The 13022-nt window shown below is 41.4% G+C and overlaps 1 long non-coding RNA gene across 1 annotated transcript; it reads right to left on the minus strand.

Annotated features, from left to right (window-relative positions):
• Positions 1–552: 552 nt before the first annotated feature.
• On the minus strand, positions 553–8576 carry LOC122559906 (uncharacterized). Its single transcript, XR_006314593.2, has 4 exons — positions 8347–8576; positions 3493–3566; positions 2168–2270; positions 553–767 (listed from the first exon to the last, which is right to left on the minus strand). It is a non-coding gene; the product is annotated as an uncharacterized LOC122559906 (long non-coding RNA).
• Between the last annotated feature and the right edge of the window lie 4446 nt (positions 8577–13022).

Consider the following 13022-nt stretch of genomic DNA (forward strand, 5'->3'; position numbering starts at 1 on the left):
CAAGAAAGTATGCCTGATTCATTGCATATCTAATTATCTGCTTGTTAATTAGCGACAAGGTGATAATGCAAAATTGTACATCTCCTTTTCCTTTCCTATTCCAAGGTAAAAGCTTTGGTTTTGATGTCACTTAAGCCATTTTCAGTTCACAGCCAAACAGATGGATAATCTCAAACATAAAATTGCCACATTGCTGAAAAATTGTGAAACGCTATCAAACTTCCACTGACCCAATCCCTCATGTTCTAGAGACCAATGTCATGACACATTCAGCTTTGTCTATATGTAATTCTGTACTGAAATAAATATTCTGTGCCTCACTATTGGTGTTTTGAAATTTAAACTGTTATACGTGAGTTTTATTTTCTAGATTTTTTTTGCCCATCATATATTATTTTGAATTCGTTCCACAATTTCTGTAGGTGTTAATTGGTGACCATTCACTGATCCATTTTTGACAAAAATATTTCAAAGATCAAAATATTTTTCCCCAACCCATAACTGCCTGTAAAAATAATGCAAAAGAACTAGATAGGAGTTTGGAAATGTTCTCAATTCAATTTTATTACTACTAACAGTTGATATTGCAACTAATTTCAGGAGTTTTACAATTCCTTCTTTCCTGTTCATTTTATTGCTTAGGTGTTCCACGATCTTCTTTTGTTCAGATACCTCCGTACAAGTAATCTTTTTCTTCCAGTGATATTAGGTCAGTTTTTCCTCATCCCACTTTCCATTCTCTTGGTAACAGACTTTCTCACTCATACCTTAAGTAAATGTGACAAAGATTAACGCATGTTTGATGCCCAAAGAAAAAGTGTATAATAACTAAGCTCACGGAATGTGGAGAAAGGTGGGGAAAATGGAATAACTCAGCACCCACAATTTTATTTTTGTTTTTAAAACAATGAAAAATTGTGATTATCCAATTTTATTTCATTGACTTTTTAACCTCTTGCAACGACATTACAAATAGCATTTGTTTTTGAACAAATACAATATGTCTTTCAAGTCAGCAGATATTGAGTACTTATTATGTAAGGATGTAAATTTCTGCCAAACTTTTGTAATTATGATCCAGGTGGACATACAATTGGTTACAGGGAGAGTGTTTTTCAGGAATAGCATGGGCTATCCCATTGTATATACACAAGATTACCTCCTTAAATTGCTTATTCTTCTGAATAATTTGAATATATCTAATTTTGAACTGCACATACTTAAAACATAGGAATTTTGATTTTTGAACATGGTTAACTTGTTTACAGTGATGGCAGTTTCAAGTAAAGAAATGCTTTCAGGAACTTAACATGTATGCTGATTATTGAAAAAAAGTACATGTAATGAGCTTCACAGGTTAGAGTGTTATTTTCAGCCTAAATGAGATTACTAATCTTGCTCTCTTTTCCCAGATTCCATATCTAAAATGTCAAAACTAAGGAATGGAATAACTAGGTTCCTTGGTATCAATATCCACATTCTTGGGCAAATCATTATTTCAGTTGATGTGTTTCCTCATGTAAATAGCCACTAAATGTCAATGAAATTATAACTGCCACTCATATGTGCATCAGAAACAAAAAAAAACCAAAGAACTGCAGATGCTCAAAGTCTGAAACAAAAACAAAATTGAGAAACTCAGCAGGTCTGGCAGCATCTGTGGAGAGAAAGCAGAGTCAACTTTTTAGTTCTGAAGGGTCACTAGACCTGAAATGTTGACTTTGCTTTCTCTCTATAGATGCTGCACGACCTGTTGGATTTTGCCAGCAGTTTTTGTGCTTGTTTTATATATGCTTCAGGTTCAGCAAATTTAGACTGACAATACTATGCCAAACACCTGTGGCTACTGTTATAAAATCCCACAGGATGTATTCATTAAGAAAAATATGCATCTGACCAGCCAGAACCAAATAAAAATGCTCAAATCCTTTATCAAAGAAAAATTGTTAAGGAGCCTTGACAGAAATGGGGATTGAGTGCAGGCTCCTCAAAGTGGAAATGATGTGTTTAAGGTTAGCAGGGCAACTATCTGACTTCCTGCTTCCTTCCAGAAATATGGAGAAAATGTACTTTTTTCAAAGAACAAAATCTGAAGAACAGGCTTCTCCACCTGGAGTGGCACTGCATTAATACAATATCTTTCTTTAACAACAGTGAAAGTACGTACCTGAAAAGAGGTTGTGTCTCAATGGCAAATCCCTTCAGGACATTTGGCCTCACTCTGACACAATGCAGTGAGGATCTTCGACATAATTCATCACAAGCAAGTTCTAACAAGATAAAAGCATTGACAGATTAATTCATAGAGATATACAGCATGAAGATAGACCTTTCTTTCCAACTCTTCTATGCTAACCAGAGATCCTAAATTAATCTGGTCACTTTTGCCAGCATTTGGTGCATATTCCTCTATACCCTTCCTATTCATATACCCATTCAGATGCCTTTTAAATGCTGTAATTGTACCAGCATTCACCATTTCTTCTGCCAGCTCATTCTATACATACACCACCCTCTGTGTGTAAACGTTGCCCCTAGATTCCTTATAAAACTTTCCCTTCTCACTTTAAACCTATGCTGCCTAGTTTTGGACCTTGTCTATTTAGCCTGTCCATGCCCCTCATGATTTTTATAAACCTCTATAAGGTTATCCTTCAGTCTCTGACACTCCAGGGAATACTGCCTAAGTGTATTCAGCCTCTCCCTGGCAACATCCTTGTAAATTTTTTCTGAACCATTTCAACGTTCACAACATCTTTTCTAGTGGAAGGAGACTAGAATTGCATGCAGAATTCCAAAAATGGCCTAACCAACGTCCTGTACAGCCACAACATGACCTCCCAACTCCTACATGTACTCCACTGACCAATAAAGGCAAGCATACCAAACACTTTTTTCACTATACTACATACCTGTGACTCCACTTTCAGGGGATTGTGAATCTGCACTCCAAGGTCTCTTTGTTCAGCAACACTTCCCAGGATGGTCCCATTAAGTGTATAAGTCCTGCCCTGATTTACTTTTCCAAAATGCAGCACCTTGCATTTATCTAAATTAGACTTTATCTGCCACTCCTTGGTCCATTGGCCCATCTGATCAAGATCACATTGTACTCTGAGGTGAACTTCTTCACTGTCCACTCCACCTCCAATTTTGGTGTCATCTGCAAACTTACTAACTATACCTCCTATGTGCATATCCAAATCATTTATATAAATGACGAAAAGTAGTGGACCCAGCACTGATCTTTATGGAACACCACTGGTCACAGGCCTCCAGTCTGAAAAACCAGCCTCTACCAGCACCCTCTGTCTTCTATCTTTGAGCCAGTTCTGTATCCAAATGGCTAGTTCTCCCTCTATTTTGTGTGACCTAATCTAGTCAACTTCGCAATGAAGGCATTCCACCTTTGCAACAATTATAGTGAAGTTCCAATTCACTTTCCAAATTGAATATGCCCTCCAAGCCCCAGCCATATTAAAATCCATGTACCTCCCTTGACTGCACCTCCAGACTCTGAATTCTTGCAAACATATCTCCATCATGTGTTATGATGGCGGCCAGGTCTGAAGGAGAAAGAATGGAAAGAAACAAGAAAGTAAATTCTGACCAAGTTCCACCTGTAGAAAAATTTACAAAGACCCAATCAAGATAATAAGGTTAGTATTCACTTTCATGATGGGTGGGAATGTATTACCAATTAAAGATAGTAAATTGTGACCTCCAACCCACCACATTCTGTATTTTCCCACTAGTGGGTTGCCTCTTATACCTGCATTCTATCTTGGAAAGGGAAGATATTTCTTTATAATGTTTAATTCAGACTTGCACCGTGTTGGTGGGCTTTTACTTGGTACTAAGTGATTGCTAGACAGATTTCTCCAGGGATCGGAAATATTGGTAGTAGAGTGGAAAGTGTAGCAGTGCAATGCAGAAAATGTCAGTTATAAAGAATTTATTTAGGAGTTGGAGGAATGGGGCGCTCTCTGCTGATCCCACAAGCTAATCTGCTGCCTATCACATCTTTTCCTCACTGTCTTAATCTTCTGACCTCAGCTAGCAAGTCTACAATCTGCTGTACACACCCACTTCAAAGTCCTCCTTTACCTCCTTTCTTGCCTCCTTTACCCATCCATATCATGTTTACTAGCCCCCTCACCAAGGACTAACCTTTTCCAATTGACTGCACGGTGGGAGCCTGATTTATACATTATCATGAAGTGTCCTTGTCTCTTCAAGGCAGGACACAGTTGCACATCATACAACTCTGATTTCTCTCCACAGATGCTGCCAGACCTGCTGAGCTTTTCCAGCCATTTCTGGCTTTGTTCCACACAAAATGCTGCCCAAAAGGTATAATAGCATGACTGTAGTTTAGGGATGAAATTCCAGAACAAAGGGCTTAGGTTGCAGAATGATGAAGTAGGTAATTTGGAGGCACTGAAGAGGACTTAATTACATGAATAGACTCTTGGAGGGTTGAAGGCTGGAGATGGGGTATTGCTTAACTGGGAGACAATAACCTAATATCTACAGTGGTTGAAATTAAGAACTTGAGCAAAAATAAATGGGATTGGTCAAGATTAAAGTTATCAAAGGGATGGATAAGGTTTATAGCAGCAAATGACCTGAGACATAGGTGAATTGGGGCAATGTTATGAAAGTGGAAATAGGCGAATATTTAATCTGATGTTCAAATATAACAGCAAAATTACAAAAGGTCTGGTTCAGCTGCAGTCGTTTGTCAGGGAGAAGGATGGAGTCAGTGTCTTGGGGAATAACATTAGTGGCTGGGACAAAAGACAATGGCAAAATCTTCCAGACCCAGTTGGAGCTTGTAGAAAGATTGAGACTGAATTCGACAGGAGACAAAAAAAGTATTTTCCCGACTGGTTAAATTGGGCTAAAAAAATTGCATTGCATTCTCAGAAGCTTTCAGGCAGATCAACTCTCCAGACCTTGATCATCAGAAACCTCTTTTTACATTCATGAGTTTGCCTTGAATATACTATAATGCCCAGCTCACTGGAATCCCATTCAGGAAACATACCTGTCAGGCAAAAATAGGAAACAAGTGCGTTCACAAACCTATCTCTATGTGGCACATCCCTAGTGGAGGGATACCAACCTCCAAGCCTCCTTCATAACAAAGCTGTTTCTTTGGACAAATGCTTAGAGAATAAGGAGTAGAGTTACCTCAAAGTGTGAGGAACAAATCCTGACTGACTCAACATGCTCTTTTAAGGTTACACACATTCCTGCTTGTTATTATTAAATGCTTACATTGTTATTGGTGAAACCAAACCTACCACACGAGGTAACACCAGCTAATATGACTGAGGCAGGCAGAGAAGCTTAAATTATAAGGGGACTCAGCTGAAAGGGAGCAGATCTCAGTAAGGATTCAGTAATAAGTAGGTTGGTTAGAAAGGAACAATAGAGAATGGAACTTTATAACATGGCTATCAAGGATACTGGAGCAATCCTGGGGAATAGAAGGAGGAAATTGGGATTCAGAAGGGTAAGCTACAATGACAGGAGCAAGGGAGAGAAGGAAGGTTTGAAACTGCATGTTAAAGGTGAGGAACACAAAAGGGTTACTTAGGTGTACAGAAGAGGGTGAAAGAGGGTGAACTAAATAACTAGCTAAAGCTGGGCTTGGGGATCTGAATTAGACTGACAGGAAGAGCAGGCGAGTAAAAGGATAAATAGCCACAGCCGGGAGATTGAACAAGGACAGAGGGAAACTAGAGGAAAGAAAGCCAGCTACAGTGTTGGGGGGAATCTGCAGTGTAGAGGGGGAGGGTGGAGGATGAATGAATCAAATGAAAAATGTACAACCACCATCTTATTCCTAAACCATTTCACAAAAGAAAGACTCTCAGTGAATGTGTCATACAAATGGGAGGGATGTGAGCTCTGTTCACATGTGTTCCTGCAGTTTTGAAGGCATTGCTAGATTCCCTTGGGCACAAGTGGCCATCAACTGCACACATGTGGCATTCAGAGCTCTCTGGCATCATTACAGCCAGGTTCCTGAAAGGAAGTGGTTTCACTCCCTCAATGCCCAACTCATTTGTGCCATTGTCAGTCAGATGGAGCGCCCAGTTTCAGAAGTCTAGTATCTTTCCAGTCCAGAAAATGAACCACAGTCAGTCCTGCAGGTCCAATGCAACCATTTCAGGGAGCCGCAGTAAATCAGTCAGGGAGCTGCACAGAGATCAGTCAGGGGTCCAGTCAGTCGGTAGTTGAAGTGGTTCGTCTAAGTTGGTCAGGGAAGTAGTTCGTAGTAAGTTATGGCTGTCAGGTCATGAAAGCCAACAGGCTACTGCTGTAGTAGGGACATGAGGGAGGCAATTCTGGGGATTGGCCAGAGCATGCTGAGATACAAAAGGAGCAATAACTATGAAGGGAAAAATACAATACATAATAGGGTGGCGACAATAGCCCATTGGAGGACACGGGTTATTGGGGGAGAAGGGGTGACTGATGATCAGAAATGCCCTGTCTTTGACAGTGGGTTAATGCAGCATGAAGATTACATGAATAAAGTATAGATTACACTGGGCTTTGGGAGAACTCCATTGGACAAGATTTTAAGATGAAATTAGGTTGAGGACGGTAAGCTGTGTGACTTAATAAAAACCGGAAGGACTGCAGATGCTGTAAATCAGAGACAAAAAACAGAATTTGCTGGAAAAACTCAGCAGGTCTGGCAGCATCTGTGAAGAGAAATCAGGGTTAACGTTTCTGAGGAGGGGTCACTGGATACGAAACATTGCTTTTCCAGCAACTTCTTTTTTTGTTTTTTTGAAGCTGTGTAACTTGGTTCTTATAGAGAAATAGGTATATGAATGTGAACTTATATGTCAGCCATGCCAACCACAAGCACTGTTTCTTTTTGATTCCTCTTCTGCAATGCACCCAGGAAGGGTAACCCCTGGCTGGCGGAACGTGACTAGGTGCACAGCTAATCTTTCAACATTCCCTATGCTGGGAATACTGGTGAGTACTTCCACCTCTGGAGAAAGGGAACATAGGCTAAGTGATAGAGGCATGGTACATAAGTAATGAAATAAAATTTGGAGATTGTCATGAGAAATCTTCACGGAGAGAAACCCTCCATGAAATGTGCCAAAATTGACTCTTAGCCAATGTCTGATAAAATTCAGTCCACGTTTATAAGACAGGTCAATTGCTGGCAAGGCCAACAGTTATTGTCCATACCTCGATGTGCTTAAGCCAGTGGTGGTGGATCACTGGCAAATGAATGGCTTTTTGGACCATTTTAGAATCAACTACACTGTGGGTTTGGACTTATTTGTCGGTCAGATTGTTTAAAGACAGTGGATTCTCTCTCCGACGAGTTGTAATGAATCATATGGGTTTTTATAATAATCCAGTAGATTCATACTCATTATTAATGAAACCAGAATTTTATTCAAGAGCTATTATTTGAATTTAAGCTCCTCACATGCTTTGGTAGAACATGAACTCATGCCTTTGGAGCACTCATCCAGGCATTTGGTTTCTGAGCCCAGTTATGATGCACTACCCTTGGGATCCAGATCAGTCTCAGATTGAGAAGGTATTTGTGGGTGCTGCACTTATTGACCATGAGGAGCTCTACCAATTAAAGATTAATATTCTAAATGTTAATGTTCATCAAGATAATGTGAATAGAATTATTTATAATGTTACTAAAGGTACTGTCATCAAGAATTTCATATATTTAATCTTTTAATGCCTCCGCTATATTCCTTCTGCCAAACCAAATTTGTACAGACCTTTGCTGACAAAGCTGCTTTGCTACCGACACATGAGGACATCAGCTATGTAAAATGTAGCATGTTTATAATGGCAGTGAAACCAAACATAGGTTCATATCTATGCTTCAACGTTCTTAAGCCAAAGACAACAAGATTGCCCTATTTACATTGGAGTTAGGCTTTCTGTTGCTCTTTGAAAGGTCTATGAATCTATTTTATTGCTCGATTGCAACATTGTCAGAAATACTGTCCTCCAGCTGAATGTTCACAAGCTCATGACAGATCACAAAGACTGTCTGGCTCATTTTTATTATCGATGCAGATAGGTCCTAAAATCCTTCCATCATAACTACCAAATTATATGTTAAATTATTCCACCGATTTTTTTTTTCTTTCAATGCTGTATCTGGATGTTCACATTTCTCAACTGTTCATTCTGAAAGAAGAATAAAAATGTCCCTTCCCTGAATTTCACCCATGTCCCTGAGTTATTTAGTTTTAAGTAATACCGTGTGGTTAATTTTATTGATATTGTTAACAATTGTTTTTGCATCCGTGATCATCTGGTAACAAATACCTTTCATCGAGGATTTCCATCTTTTCTCACTTAGACCCTGAGCTTCAGTATTCTCTGTATTTCCTCCAGTTGTTGAATGTTTCTCTTGTCCTTAAAGGCCAGAACCAGACATGGTATTCTCAGTCCATCTAGAGCATTTCACAATTGGATTATCTTGTAAATATGTTTTGTAGCAATTTCCAAAGCATCCATCAACACCTACTTCAAATCTGTGATCTCTTCTACCTGGAATGAAAAAAAGGCAACAGATCCATGGGAACATCATGATCTGAAAGTTCTCCTCTGCCACAGACCATTCTAACTTAGAATTATATCTCCCATTCCTTCTCCATTATAAAGTAAAATGCCTGGATATGCCTACCTAATAGCACCATGAAGGTACCTACACCAAATGGATGCAGTAACTCAATAAAGCGACTCAGCACCAACTTCTCAAAAGTAATTAGGAATGTGTAACAAATGCTAATTTCACTAATGATGTCTACAATCTAAGAAAGAATAGAAAGAAAGTTGCCCTGACTTCAATTGTAGTATTTGATTCCACTGTTTTATTACCAGAGATTTGAGATGTATCTGAGAGTTATGATGAAGTGAAATATAAAAGTGAGTTTTTCTTTTTTATGTGGTGTTTACATTAAACTTTTGGAAAGGCAGAGAATGATGCTTTGAGTATGGTGTGGAACATGATGACAAGGGATCCTTATCATTGTTGGAGAAGTGAGAGGAAGGGATGAAGATAGAAGTGTAGAAATGGATTGGCTTTAGCAGTCAACCACAGTATGTGGGAGTCGTCCATCGAGGAAAAACGAGAACAGATCAGACATGTAGAAGGTGGCCCGTGTGTGCGGCACGGTGGCACAGTGGTTAGCACTGCTGCCTCGCAGCGCCAGAGACCCGGGTTCAATTCCCGACTCAGGCGACTGACTGTGTGGAGTTTGCACGTTCTCCCCGTGTCTGCGTGGGTTTCCTCCGGATGCTCCGGTTTCCTCCCACAGTCCAAAGATGTGCAGGTTAGGTGAATTGGCCATACTAAATTGTCCGTAGTGTTAGGTAAGGGGTAAATGTAGGGGTATGGGTGGGTTTCGCTTCGGCGGGTCGGTGTGGACTTGTTGGGCCGAAGGGCCTGTTTCCACACTGTAATCTAATCTAATCTAATCTAATCAGATGCAACAGAGACAGAAAAACTGGAAGAATGGGGTCCTTGCAAGAAACTGAATGTTGAAGAAGTGTAATCAAGGTAACGGTGGGACTATGGTGGTTTATAGTGGATATTAATGGACTCATATTCACACCTTTGACTTAGAGAAAGTGAGATGATTTAAAGAGGATATTGATTGAGGTGAGGTTGAGCTCAGTCAGGCAAAGGAGGGTAGTGGTGGATGGGGAGTATTAAAGTCTCCTGTGGTGATTGCAATCAGGTCAGCCAGCTGATATAATAGAATATGAGTTCTCTGATTAATCTGGTCCAATTAGGGAGCCCTGGCTCATATATAAAGGGGAGTGTCAGAGATACTGACACTCTGGTACCTGATTGAATGAGGCAGTACTAAAATCAAGGACTGTTCATGTGCAAATAAAGGGTGACTTGGTGACACGGTACTGGCCTTTGTGGAGTTATTTCATCTTCATTCGAGAAGGAGCCATCAGACAGTTCTAATGGCAGATGGATGCATTGAAAAATTGAACATCCATGGCAAGAAGGAGATGGCTGGGGTCAAGAAACTGGAAATTATGGAGCTGATGTAAAGTGTCAGAAGAATCTTGTATGTTTGTGGAAAGAGACTGAACAAAGACATTGGCATTGGGCACCGACCAACCCTCACAACTGTGATGGTACCTCTCTCTGATACATTGTCAGTGAGCTCTGGAAGCATAGACTCGCATTGCAAGGTACACCAGCAACTAGCAATGAAAGGCTGTAGAAGGACACTTTGTATGCAGGGACAGGAACCCAGCTCATGGATGAGACCAGGCTGCAACTCAAGGTTTCTCACTAGCAGTCTTAATAGGCATTCACTTGATGTTGACCAATAAGATTATAGCATCTTTGCCATTGCTATGCCAATTAGAGCAGTCACACAGCCAGATAGCCTGCCCTGCTGCTCAGCAGTACCCAGTCAAGAGGTGTTTAACACCCTGCTATGTCAGAGTCCATTTGTCAGCAGCTTAAATTCATGTACAGCAAGCAGGCAGTCATGTCTCAAAGGGAGAGGGGAGCCGATCTCACTGAGGTCCATGATGCACCAATCAGTCATAGAGTCATAGAGATGTCCAGCATGGAAACAGACCCTTCGGTCCAACCCGTCCATGCCGACTAGATATCCCAACCCAATCTAGTCCCACCTGCCAGCGCCTGGCCCATATCCCTCCCAACCCTTCCTATTCATATACCCATCCAAATGCCTCTTAAATGTTGCAATTGCACCAACCTCCATCACATCCTCTGGCAGCTCATTCCATATATGTACCACCCTCTGCGTGAAAAAGTTGCCCCTTAGGTGTCTTTTATATTTTTCCCCTCTCACCCTAAACCTATGCCCTCTAGTTCTGGACTCCCCAACCCCAGAGAAAAGACTTTGCCTATTTATCCTATCCATGCCCCTCATAATTTTGTAAACGTCTATAACCCGTCAGCCTCCGACCCTCCAGGGAAAACAGCCCCAGCCTGTTCAGCCTCTCCCTGTAGCTCAGATCCTCCAACCCTGGCAACATCCTTGTAAGTCTTTGCTGAACCCTTTCAAGTTTCACAACATCTTTCCGATAGGAAGGAGACCAGAATTGCATGCAATATTCCAACAGTGGCCTAACCAATATCCTGTACAGCCGCAACATGACCTCCCAACGCCTGTACTCAATACTCTGACCAATAAAGAAAAACATACCAAACGCCTTCTTCACTATCCTATCTACCTGCGACTCCACTTTCAAGGAGCTATGAACCTGCACTCCAAGGTCTCTTTGTTCAGCAACACTCCCTAGGACCTTACCATTAAGTGTAGGAGTCCTGCTAAGATTTGCTTTCCCAAAATGCAGCACCTCACATTTATCTGAATTAAACTCCATCTGTCACTTCTCAGCCCATTGGCCCATCTGGTCAAGATCTTGTTGTAATCTGAGGTAACCCTCTTCGCTGTCCACTACACCTCCAACTTTGGTGTCATCTGCAAACTTACTAACTGTACCTCTTATGCTCATATCCAAATCATTTATGTAAGTGACAAAAAGTAGAGGGTCCAGCACCAATCCTTGTGGCACTCCACTGGTCACAGGCCTCCAGTCTGAAAAACAACCCTCCACCACCACCCTCTGTCTTCTACCTTTGAGCCAGTTCTGTATCCAAGTGGCTAGTTCTCCCTGTATTCCATGAGATCTAACCTTGCTAATCAGTCTCCCATGGGGAACCTTGTCGAACACCTTACTGATGTCCATATGGATCACATCTACTGCTCTGCTCTCATCAATCTTCTTTGTTGCTTCATCAAAAAACTCAATCAAGTTTGTGAGACATGATTTCCCACGCACAAAGCCATGTTGACTATCTCGAATCAGTCCTTGCCTTTCCAAATACATGTACATCCTGTCCCTCAGGATCCCCTCCAACAACTTGCCCACCACCGAGGTCAGGCTCACTGGTCTATAGTTCCCTGGCTTGTCCTTACCACCCTTCTTAAACAGTGGCACCACGTTTGCCCACCTCCAGTCTTCCGGCATTTCACCTGTGAACTATCGATGATACAAATATCTCAGCAAGAGGCCCAGCAATCACTTCTCTAGCTTCCCACAGAGTTCTCGAGTACACCTGATCAGGTCCTGGGGATTTATCCATCTTTAATCTTGCTGAGTATCTCTCGCACTTTCTGCTTTTATTTCAGATTTCCAGTATTCACAATATTTTGCGTTTAGTTGAACTGTCTCTGTCTCCTTGCACTTTGAAACTGATGCTGTAACAATGCCATTTAGGCTACACAGGCAGGCTAACAGCCAGATGTATGGTTAAATCACAGAAATTTATAAAAACATCTCGAATCATTTGCAAATCATTGTCAATTGTGGCACCAAAGTGCCCTCAATAGGTCTTCTTCTTCCACAATGCTTTATTTTACTCTTTGATTCTGTAGATGGTGAAGAGGGAGAGTACTCGGCACTGGAGTCCATTGACTCAGTGGGCATGTGTACATCAGGATTGACCAGACATGCCAAGAGTCTTCTTGCTAACTGAAAGTTAACTGTCCTCAACATGAATTTCCAAGGCTGGAGGAGAGCCAGTAGGGTGGACATGGAGGGCATGGTCAGCTCTGGATTGTCCAGAGAGAGAACTCCTGAGGGGCCTTTGAATGTTTCCTTCTCTGGCTGCACTTCTCTGTCTCTCTGTGAAGGCAGGGCATCTGGCTGGACCAAGCTTTCCTTTCCCTCAGGACCAATGGCTGTGGCAATGGAGTGCAGGGTGTGTGCACCTGTCCAGCATCCTCTAAGGGGACTGGGCTTGGCTCTCCATGACAACCACCAGCCTGTCCATTGAAGTAATTAGATTTGCTGCAGTAAAAACAAAGAACAAAGAACAGTACAACACAGGAACAGGCCCTCTAGCCCACCAAGCCTGTGTCAACACATAACACACTTCTGAACTAAAAACTTTTCACCTCTACATGGTCGGTATCCTCTATTCCCTGTCTGCT

This window comes from Chiloscyllium plagiosum, unplaced genomic scaffold (assembly GCF_037043375.1).
Source record: "Chiloscyllium plagiosum isolate Xiang-an unplaced genomic scaffold, Cpla_swu_hap1 HiC_scaffold_15, whole genome shotgun sequence".
In the NCBI taxonomy this organism is placed as follows: domain Eukaryota; kingdom Metazoa; phylum Chordata; class Chondrichthyes; order Orectolobiformes; family Hemiscylliidae; genus Chiloscyllium; species Chiloscyllium plagiosum.